Source organism: Taudactylus pleione, unplaced genomic scaffold, assembly GCF_031769625.1.
Source record: "Taudactylus pleione unplaced genomic scaffold, aTauple2 ptg002490l, whole genome shotgun sequence".
Classification (NCBI taxonomy): domain Eukaryota; kingdom Metazoa; phylum Chordata; class Amphibia; order Anura; family Myobatrachidae; genus Taudactylus; species Taudactylus pleione.
In genome coordinates, this window is record NW_028286873.1 from 43,301 (window position 1) to 54,125 (window position 10,825).

The window sequence follows — 10,825 nt, forward strand, 5'->3', positions numbered from 1 at the left end:
CACTGACACAGACACACACACACTGACACAGACACACACACTGACACAGACTACAGACACACACACTGACAAAGACTACAGACACACACACTGACACAGACACACACACACTGACACAGACACACACACTGACACAGACTACAGACACACACACTGACAAAGACTACACTGACAAACACCTCTCACTTAAAAACACAAATAAATACAGCTCTGGCATCATTACACCCCACATGTTATACACAGACCTGCAGTGCAGCTCGAGTCCAGGAGAGACTGCCGGCAGTACCATCAGATCTCTGTCACCCGGCAGCAGCTCCCTCTCAGCCTCTCACAATGCTGGTGCTGCCATGTGAACTGCCTAGGAGGGACTGTGCGCTGCCGCTGCAGCTCCCCCTACAGCCAGCACAGTATGACAGCAGGCACAGTTGCCTGAGCTTCTCTTTAAAAAAAAAAAAAATAGTTCAGCTGCGCAGTGATGGAGCAGCTGGCAGGGGGGGTTTCTAGGTACTCAGAAACCCCCCTGCGTGCGCGGGTGCGCACCCACCACAGGCCAGACCCAATTTCCACCAGCTTCTGCTTTATATACTGTGTGAGCTGCTGATATTTGCACTATGTCCAGTTATTATAATAAAAAAATGATATTCTCTATGGTGTAATGACTATCTGTCCATGATTAATGCCCATTTCTTTGTTATCACCCATAAATGTGACCTTCTGAGGACATAGCACTGATTTCCGGATGTAGTTTATATCCTGGCGGTCCAGATGACAGTGCTCAGAATGCCGGTGCCAGAATCCTGACACCAGCATCCCGACCGCCAGAATCCTACTGGTAAGTATTGAGGTTAGGGGGAGGGTTAGACACTAGGGGAAGGGTTAGAATTAGGCTGTGGGGGGGTTAGATTTAGGCTGTGGGGGGAGGGTTTGGTTTAGGCTGCGGGGAGGGAGGGCTAGGTTTAGGGATAGAGGCAGGGTTAGGATACATACCAACAGTTGTCGGTTTCCTAACCCTGTCGGGATGCTGGCATTGGGATTGTGACTGCCGGTATCCTGAGCAGGGCTGCCAACAGCTCTGCCGGGCCCAGGTATAGGGAGGGGGCATGGCCTACTGGGGAGGTGTGGCCAGACCCCCTCCATCCCCAAAAAAAGACTAAATTTGCTGCGCACGTACTGCATAGGATGGGCAGGTGTTAGGGGGTGGGGGCGCAATTGTTCCCCACTCCCGCATATAATACAGGAAGGGAGGTCTGACTAACGCATGGAGAGAGGTCTCCCTAGCCCAGCAAACATCGTGACAGCAGCGTGTGTGCTGGGGAGAGGCTGCTTTAGTAGCAGTCAGTCCCCTCTCTCTGCTGTCCATAAGTTGATGGCAGCAACGGCAGCTTGGACGGGGTGGGGGGCAGGCTGCAGGACCCGGGTCCCCACCGGGCCCCTTCAACAGGCCCGGGCTTGGGTAAAAGAGATGATGGCGCTGGGGGCAATCTGTATAAATATGTGTGAAATAGACAGAAATTAATAGAAATCACTATTTAATAATATTGAAAAGTACATGGAGTGCATATATTACTACACACATGTACCATCATCTATAAACCTGAATATCCAAGCTGTATTAGAACATGCCCTATTTTCATATTATCACAGAAGTTAATAACTGTTATAGTTAGTCATATTTCTCTCTCAGATTGATCAAACAACAGATTCAGTAATTTCTTAGGTCAACCATTAATATCGGGGATGATTTAGGAGAGGAGAGGGCCCGTGTGCAGCCCACAGGCGGGCCTCCTCTTCTCCGGCAGTATAGTAGACTCTGGCTTTCTACAACGTGATGATGTCACCTGGAAAATGGCTGCCACGCCATTTTCCCAGTGATTTCAGTATACAGAACCGACCGATGTGGAACTCTGGAAAAGTAATTATAATAATTATATGAGTGCATGGTGTGCAGTGTAGGCCCCCCAGGATTGTGGTGCCTGTGTGTACCCTTCTCACAAGAACATATGGACCCCTGCACATTTAGTTACCTTCTGTTCTGCCGATAGCTCATTAGTACCTAAATTTAGTCCTCAGCTTTTCAGTTTCCACTTTTCGAGCTACTAGAATCTGTTGACCTCAAATTCCTTACATGGAAAACAGACTTCATTTTAGCTTTATGCTCAGCATTATGTCTGGATTGGGAGCTCCCCCATCTTTTCCTTGAAGTAGAGACCCTACCTGAGTAGACTTTATTTTCTGACATACTTTTACTCCTGTGCAATTGTTTTTCCAAGTCTTCCCCTCTTCCTTCCTTTTTAATTGACATTATGTCATCGTCAACATTGTAAATGTTGACACCCCTTCTATGTCGACACTCTGAACATATACCACCCTAACCCTAATTGCAGCCTATTCCTAACCCTAATTGCAGCCTATATTTAACCTTAATTTCAGCCTATTCCTAACCCTAATGGCAGTTTATACATAACTCTAATTGCAGCCTAACCCTTATTGCAGCTTATCCATAACCCAAATTGCAGCCTAACCATAATTGCAGTTTATAACGCTATTTTCAGCCTAACCCTAATTGCAATTTATCCGTAACTCTAATTGCAGCCTAACCCTAATTGCAGCATATCCATAACTCTAATTGCAGCCTAACCCTAATTGAAGCTTATCCATAACCGTAATTGCAGCCTAACCGTAATTGCAGCTCATCCATAACCCTATTTTTTTTTTTAAATGGTGGCTTTGGTGTAAGCCATATGTAATAGATTTTCAATCTCAATTACCTGACAAACCCAGTAGTGATTCTGGTGCAGAAATGTACTACATGTGTAAAAAGTCAATACGCGTAAAGAGCTCACTGTGGGCCTGAGTAAGAGTCGTACGCAAATTGGCTGCATCTGCAAGTTTTTGCACTGCGGATGTGTCCGAGGCAGGCATATGTACCTCTGTGGACCTGCAGGCTATTTAGCCACATCTCCACTTCTGGCTAAATGGGTGTAACTGGGTGACAATGAACCCCTGTGGTCCAGTTCTTCTACTGGGGGGGTGCAAGAGGTGTGGACTGTGTTGTGTGCAGTGTGCCGGCTCCCTCACAATGTCAGGAGCCGAGTGCTGCACTTAATACTACAGTGCAGCACTCGGCTTCTGTCACTGAGGGGGAGTCTGTACTTTGGTGTCACCCCGGGTGACATCCGGGTGCGGCCCGTACCCCTCTTGTGACGCCACTCGTGTCTGTGCACCGATAATGAAGAGTGCTACTCTCACAAACGGATGTATAGGGCTGTCTAGTTACATACTGTACAGTAGATGAAGCAAACTCTGAATACAGGCAAAGATCCCCAAATGTTTTAGAGCACGAAATGTGGGCTAATTGCTCACCCCTATCTCCTACTTACTTACTCTCCAGGAATGGTCGGGATACTGACTCATTTTGGGGAACTGTCCTGGCCTCCTAAGAGGTATAATTACTAAAGTGTGGGTTTTAGAAGTGGTGTTGTTGCACATAGCAACCAATCAGCTTCTAGCCTTTATCTTCTAGAAGATGCTAGATAAATAAGTAGAATCTGATTGGTTGCTATGGGCAACAACTCCACTTCTAATAACCCGCACTTTAGTAAATATACCCCTTTAGAGTGCTAGCCACCTTCCTGAATGCTGCCCATTTCCTGAGTGAAGTGGGCAGTCCGGGGGCTTGATGACGCAATTTATTGCGAATCACATTATCCTGGTCCTGCTCACATTGCACAATATTACATAACGTGACTTTATACCGCGGGGTGATGAGCAACAATGACGCAATTGTGACGCCGTGCCCACCTTCACACCTGCACCTCACATCTGGTTGCCCCCTACGGGATTCTCCCGAATTCTTTGTATTGAAAGTAGGTAAGTTTGCCCCATGATTCTGTGCAAAAATGTAGACCTGAATAAATGAAGCTCCTCAGTGGGGTGAGAGCCGTAAGAAATGACATTTTTAAATTTGATCACACCAAATATTACACGATGATGGATTCTCATTTTAGGTCATAGAAATCTTTGGCGCCTTGGACATTATTGGAGAAGCCGACCATACCAATATATCTTACCACTCTCCCATCCCGTGTTGAGTGCTTCAATTATTGAATAAATTTTTGAGGAGGAACATGGGCTGAGTTCATTGCAAGTCTGTCTGACAAGCATTACTTGCGTTTTTTTGTACTGCACGTGCGCTGGAACCAATCGTACACAAGTATGGATCATACAGAGTTGTACACGATCCAGTTGCATCTCCACTTGCAGCTGGTGGGGAGTAACTGGATTGCAACGGGGTGTAGGCAAAATTTGGAGGGGGATCATCAACAGAATAGCAGGATATGTAGAGCATACATGCCTACTCTCCCGGAAGTCACCGTTTTTTTGGGTACCCCCCTGCACCCTCGGTAGAGTAGGCATTTCTCCCGCATTCCTGCCCACTTCCTAGTGAAGTGGGCAGAATGGGGAGAATTTCTACGGCGATCGCGGGTCCCCATGTATGGGGCGGGGTTTAATAGAATCTTGTCATTTGGCTCCACCCCGTATTTAAATATGCGTGCATCACAGCAATTTACCGTGAGGGAGCGGGGCTTAATGATGCGGACCGTCATGTCCCCAACCCCCATTGCCACCCAGCTGCTTCTACTCCCCAGCAAGTATGATGTAGAGTTGTGTGTAAGCGTAATTATAACTGTTTTCAGACAGATCTGCACCAGTCAAGAGATGGTATAAGTGCACACTGATAACGATGATGGCGGTGAACCAGGCACATGGATAGCTGTGGTCCAGACGCAGATGTATACAAATTTGATTATGAACGAATGTACCCATCTAGGGCCCGGTTCAGAGATGGTGTTTCAATCACAGCTGCGATTTTGTATACTGCAAAGGTGTGATTGTTTGTAAAATAACACCCTCCTCAAAAATTACTGAGATCCCTCCTCTAACAGTACTGAGATCCCTCCTCCAACAGTACTGAGATCCCTCCTTTAACAGTACTAAGATCCCTCCTTTAACAGTACTGAGACCCTCCTCTAACAGTACTGAGATCCCTCCTCTAACAGTACTGGGATCCCTCTAACAGAACTGAGACCCTCCTCTAACATTACTGAGATCTTTACTCGAACAGTTCTGAGATCCCTCCTCTAACAGTACTGAGATCCCTCCTCTAACAGTACTGAGATCCCTCCTCTAACATTACTGAGATCCCTCTAACAGTACTGAGATCCCTCCTCTAACAGTACTGAGATCTCTCCTCTAACAGTACTGAGATCCCTCCTCTAACAGTACTGAGATCTCTCCGCTAACATTACTGAGAGCTCTCCTCTAACAGTACAGAGATCCTTCCTCTAACAGTACTGAGATCCCTCCTCTAACAGTACTGAGATCCCTCCTTTAACAGTACTAAGATCCCTCCTTTAACAGTACTGAGACCCTCCTCTAACAGTACTGAGATCCCTCCTCTAACAGTACTGAGATCCCTCCTCTAACAGTAATGAGATCCCTCCTCTAACAGTACTGAGACCCTCCTCTAACATTACTGAGATCTTTACTCTAACAGTACTGAGATCCCTCCTCTAACAGTACTGAGATCCCTCCTCTAACATTACTGAGATCCCTCCTCTAACAGTACTGAGATCTCTCCTCTAACAGTACTGAGATCCCTCCTCTAACATTACTGAGATCTCTCCTCTAACATTACTGAGATCCCTCCTCTAATGGTACTGAGATCCTTCCTCTAACAGTACTGAGATCCCTCCTCTAACAGTACTGAGATGACTCCTCTAACAGTACTGAGATCTCTCTAATAGTACTGAGATCCCCCTCTAACAGTACTGAGATCTCTCCTCTAACAGTACTGAGATCCTTCCTCTAACAGTACTGAGATCCCTCCTCTAACAGTACTGAGATCCCTCCTCTAACAGTACAGAGATCCCTCCTCTAACAGTACTGAGATCTTTCCTCTAACATTACTGAGATCCCTCTTCTAATGGTACTGAGATGCCTCCTCTAATGGTACTGAGATGCCTCCTCTAATGGTACTGAGATCTCTCCTTTAACAGTACTGAGATCTCTCCTCTAACAGTACTGAGATCTCTCCTCTAACAGTACTGAGATCCCTCCTCTAACAGTACTGCGATCCTTCCTCTAACAGTACTGAGATCCCTCCTCTAACAGTACTGAGATCCCTCCTATAACAGTACTGAGATCCCTCCTCTAACAGCACTGAGATCCCTCCTCTAACAGTACTGAGATCCCTCCTCTAACAGTACTTAGATCCCTCCTCTAACAGTACTGAGATCTATCCTCTAACAGTACTGAGATCTCTCCTCTAACAGTACTGAGATGCCTCCTCTAATGGTACTGAGATCCTTCCTCTAATGATACTGAGATCCCTCCTCTAATGGTACTGAGATCTTTCCTCTAACATTACTGAGATCCCTCTTCTAACGGTACTGAGATCCCTCCTCTAACGGTACTGAGATGCCTCCTCTAATGGTACTGAGATCTCCCCTCTAATGGTACTGAGATCCCTCCTCTAACGGTACTGAGATCCCTCCTCTAACAGTACTGAGATCCTTCCTCTAACAGTACTGAGATCCCTCCTCTAACAGTACTGAGATTCCTCCTCTGACAGTACTGAGATCTCTCCTCTAACAGTACTGAGATCTCTCCTCTAACAGTACTGACATCCCTCGTCTAACAGTACTGAGATCCTTACTCTAACAGTACTGAGATCCCTCCTCTAACGGTACTGAGATCCTTCCTCTAACGGTACTGAGATCCGTCCTCTAAAAGTACTGAGATCCCTCCTCTAATGGTACTGAGATCCCTCCTCTAACAGTACTGAGACGCCCACTGGAGTAAACGCAAAGAGCACTGTGTACACATTCGCAACCTGTACACAAGATCTCCGATAATAGCCCTTGTGCACAACCTTATGGTCATGCAGCATGGCCATCTAGACTGAGACGCTGGTGCCATCTTAACGGTACTGAGATCCCTCCTCTAACAGTACTGAGATGCCTCCTCTAACAGTACTGAGATCTCTCCTCTAACAGTACTGAGATCCCTCCTCTAACAGTACTGAGATCTCTCCTCTAACCGTACTGAGATCTTTCCTCTAACATTACTGAGATCCCTCTTCTAACGGTACTGAGAACCCTCCTCTAACGGTACTGAGATGCCTCCTCTAATGATACTGAGATCCCTCCTCTAACAGTACTGAGATCTCTCCTCTAACACTACTGAGATCACTCCTCTAACAGTACTGAGATCCTTCCTCTAACAGTACTGAGATCCCTCCTCTAACAGTACTGAGATCCCTCCTCTAACAGTACTGAGATGCCTCCTCTAACAGTACTGAGATCTCTCCTCTAACAGTACTGAGATCTCTCCTCTAACAGTACTGACATCCCTCGTCTAACAGTACTGAGATCCTTACTCTAACAGTACTGAGATCCCTCCTCTAACGGTACTGAGATCCCTCCTCTAAAAGTACTGAGATCCCTCCTCTAATGGTACTGAGATCCCTCCTCTAACAGTACTGAGACGCCCACTGGAGTAAACGCAAAGAGCACTGTGTACACATTCGCAACCTGTACACAAGATCTCCGATAATAGCCCTTGTGCCCTCCTTATGGTCATGCAGCATGGCCATCTAGACTGAGACGCTGGTGCCATCTTAACGGTACTGATATCCCTCCTCTAACAGTACTGAGATGCCTCCGCTAACAGTACTGAGATCTCTCCTCTAACAGTACTAAGATCCCTCCTCTAACAGTACTGAGATCTCTCTTCTAACCGTACTGAGATCTCTCCTCTAACAGTACTGAGATCCCTCCTCTAATGGTACTGAGATCCTTCCTCTAACAGTACTGATATCCCTCCTATAATGGTACTGAGATCTTTCCTCTAACATTACTGAAATCCCTTTTCTAATGGTACTGAGATCCCTCCTCTAACGGTTCTGAGATGCCTCCTGTAACGGTTCTGAGATGCCTCCTCTAACAGTACTGAGATCTCTCCTCTAACAGTACTGAGATCCCTCCTCTAACAGTACTGAGATCTCTCCTCTAACAGTACCGAGATCCCTCTTCTAATAGTACTGACATCCTTCCTCTAACAGTACTGAGATCCCTCCTCTAACAGTACTGAGACTCCCACCAGAGTAATCGCAAATAGCACTGTGTACACATTCGCAACCTGTACACAGGATCTCCGATAATAGCCCTTGTGCGCAACCTTATGGTCATGCAGCATGGCCATCTAGACTGAGACGCTGGTGCCATCTTATGTCATACTTGCCTACCCTCCCAATTCGGATAAAAATCGGGTGGTGCTCCTGGCCCCCCTCCCGCGCAGTTTTAAGAGAAACCCCCGCAGCCAATGACGCGATTCATGTAATTTTGGCCCTGTCCCTTGCTTCACAATGGCGGTAATCTCTGCATTGTGCATCGGGGCCAAAATTACCTGATTGCGCTGCTCACAAACCTGTCCGGCCACGCCCCCTATTATGGCCACACCCCCTGCCTTCCGGTTTGGTTGCTTCCTCCCGGAAGGGGCAGCCAGACTATCGGCAACCCTGTCTTATGTAGGGAATTAGAGACACCTGCTACGACCCGACCCCAAAACGGCAGCGACCTGGCTGCGTTTTGCCGACCACTCCAAAGTTTCCTCCCCCAAATGATGTCTTATTGTCAGTCACACTGCGATCCCTTTAGGCATAGCACAGGGGGCTTGGCGGCATGCGCATTGCACCAATAATTGCTCAACTGCATAGAAATCGGAACAGCATACATCTCAGAATGAGGCCCTTAGTTCCATGCACACAAATATGGATGACTTGTATTCAACTCTGCATCATACTTGCCTACCCCCCGGAAGTCGCGGGAGGCTCCCGATTCTTTGGGTAACCCCTCGCACCCCCTGAAGGGTAGGCACTTCTCTCGCATACTGCCCTCTTCCTAGTGAAGTGGGCAGAATGGGGAGAATATTACCGTGTATCAGCGGGTCCGTGTATTGGGGGCAGGACCTAATTATGCAATTCTATGAGAATCGCGTCATTAGGCCTTACCCCCTCTTGGAAATATCTGGCGGTCACGGGCAATACCCATGAGGGGTGCGGGGCTTAATTATGTGACTCGGCCGAACCCATCCCCAGCTCCGCCCACCTGCTTCCCCTCCCCAGGCTTCTCCCGGGGTGGGCAACTCTGCTCTGCATTGAACCCCACAGTGTACACTATACGCTTATTTTCTGTTTCTGTATGCTGTACATTTCTGTGCTGGAACCACTATTGCACAGGTTCTCAAACTGGGTCCTCAAGACCCCAAACAGTGCATGTTTTCCAGTTTGAGAACCACTGCTCTATTGAATCTGCAATAAATAAAATAATGTTTCAATTTTTAAACACTGTTCTGGCTGCCTGAAACGACACCAAAAGCAATGGAAAATGATCCTAAAGTTTTGTACAGGGCAGGTCAGCAGTGGCTACTGCATACAATGGTGACATCTACAGTTGCCTTGAGGTACTGCTCCAATTGACACTATAAGCTTTTTATTATTATTATTATTATTATTATTATTATTATAAGTAGTAGTAGTAGCAGTAATATAATGCCATTAAATAGCGCTATAAAGAGAATAATTGTTATGCACATCAGTTTTCAGAGTCTGAGGAACCCAGAGCACCCGGAGGGAGAACACACAAACTTCACACAAAAAAGGTCCTGCTTGGGATTCAAACTATTGACCCTAGGGCAGTGAGGCAGCAATGCTAATCACTGAGCCCCTGGGCTGCCTCCAGTTTTCTGCAAAGCTGCATTTATTTACTGACATAAGAAATAAATAATTTCAACCCCATATTAACCCCAGTCCTCACTATATATTATCTGAAAGCACACAACAGTCCCCACAATATAATATCCGCAAGCACTCAACAGTCCCCACAATATATTATCCGCAAGCACACACCTGTCCCCACAATATATTATCCACAACCACTCACCAGTCCCCACAAAATATTATCCACAACCACTCACCAGTCCCCACAATATATTATCCGCAAGCACACACCAGTCCCCACAATATATTATCCGCAAGCGCACACCAGTCCCTACAATATATTATCTGCAAGCGCACAACAGTCCCCTCAATATATTATCTGCAAGCACACACCAGTCCCCACAATATAATATCTGCAAGCACACACCAGTCCCTACAATATATTATCTGCAAGCGCACACAACAGTCCCCACAATATATTATCTGCAAGCACACACCAGTCCCCACAATATAATATCCGCAAACACTCACCAGTCCCCATAATATATTATCTGCAAGCACACACCAGTCCCCATAATATATTATCTGCAAGCACTCACCAGTCACCACAATATAATATTATCCGCAATCAGGGCTGGATTAAGGTGGGGGGGGCGACAGGAGTAGTCGTCCCAGGGCCTCCACACACAGAGGAGCCCACACACAGGATCGATGTGGCCCTGCCGAGAACAAGTGTCCTGCGGCACCCGGGTAGAGGCTCTGAAGTCATGGCTGTTCGACAAACTGCATGCAGCAGCACAGTTAGTGGGGGGTGAGGAGCCAGCTTTACACTAGCGCATAACCCCCCCCCACCGATACCTCCTCTCCACTGGCCACATTGGGGTCAGAGCCAATATGTAAAGCCCCACCCCCATATCCCTGTGAATCGGGTCATAACTTCGTGGGGGCGGAGCCTAACGAATCGAGGAGGTGCCCGGGTCCTTTTGCTGCAGGGTTATAGCAAGATCCCTTTCCATAGATGTACCCTGACGGAGGGAGCGGGAG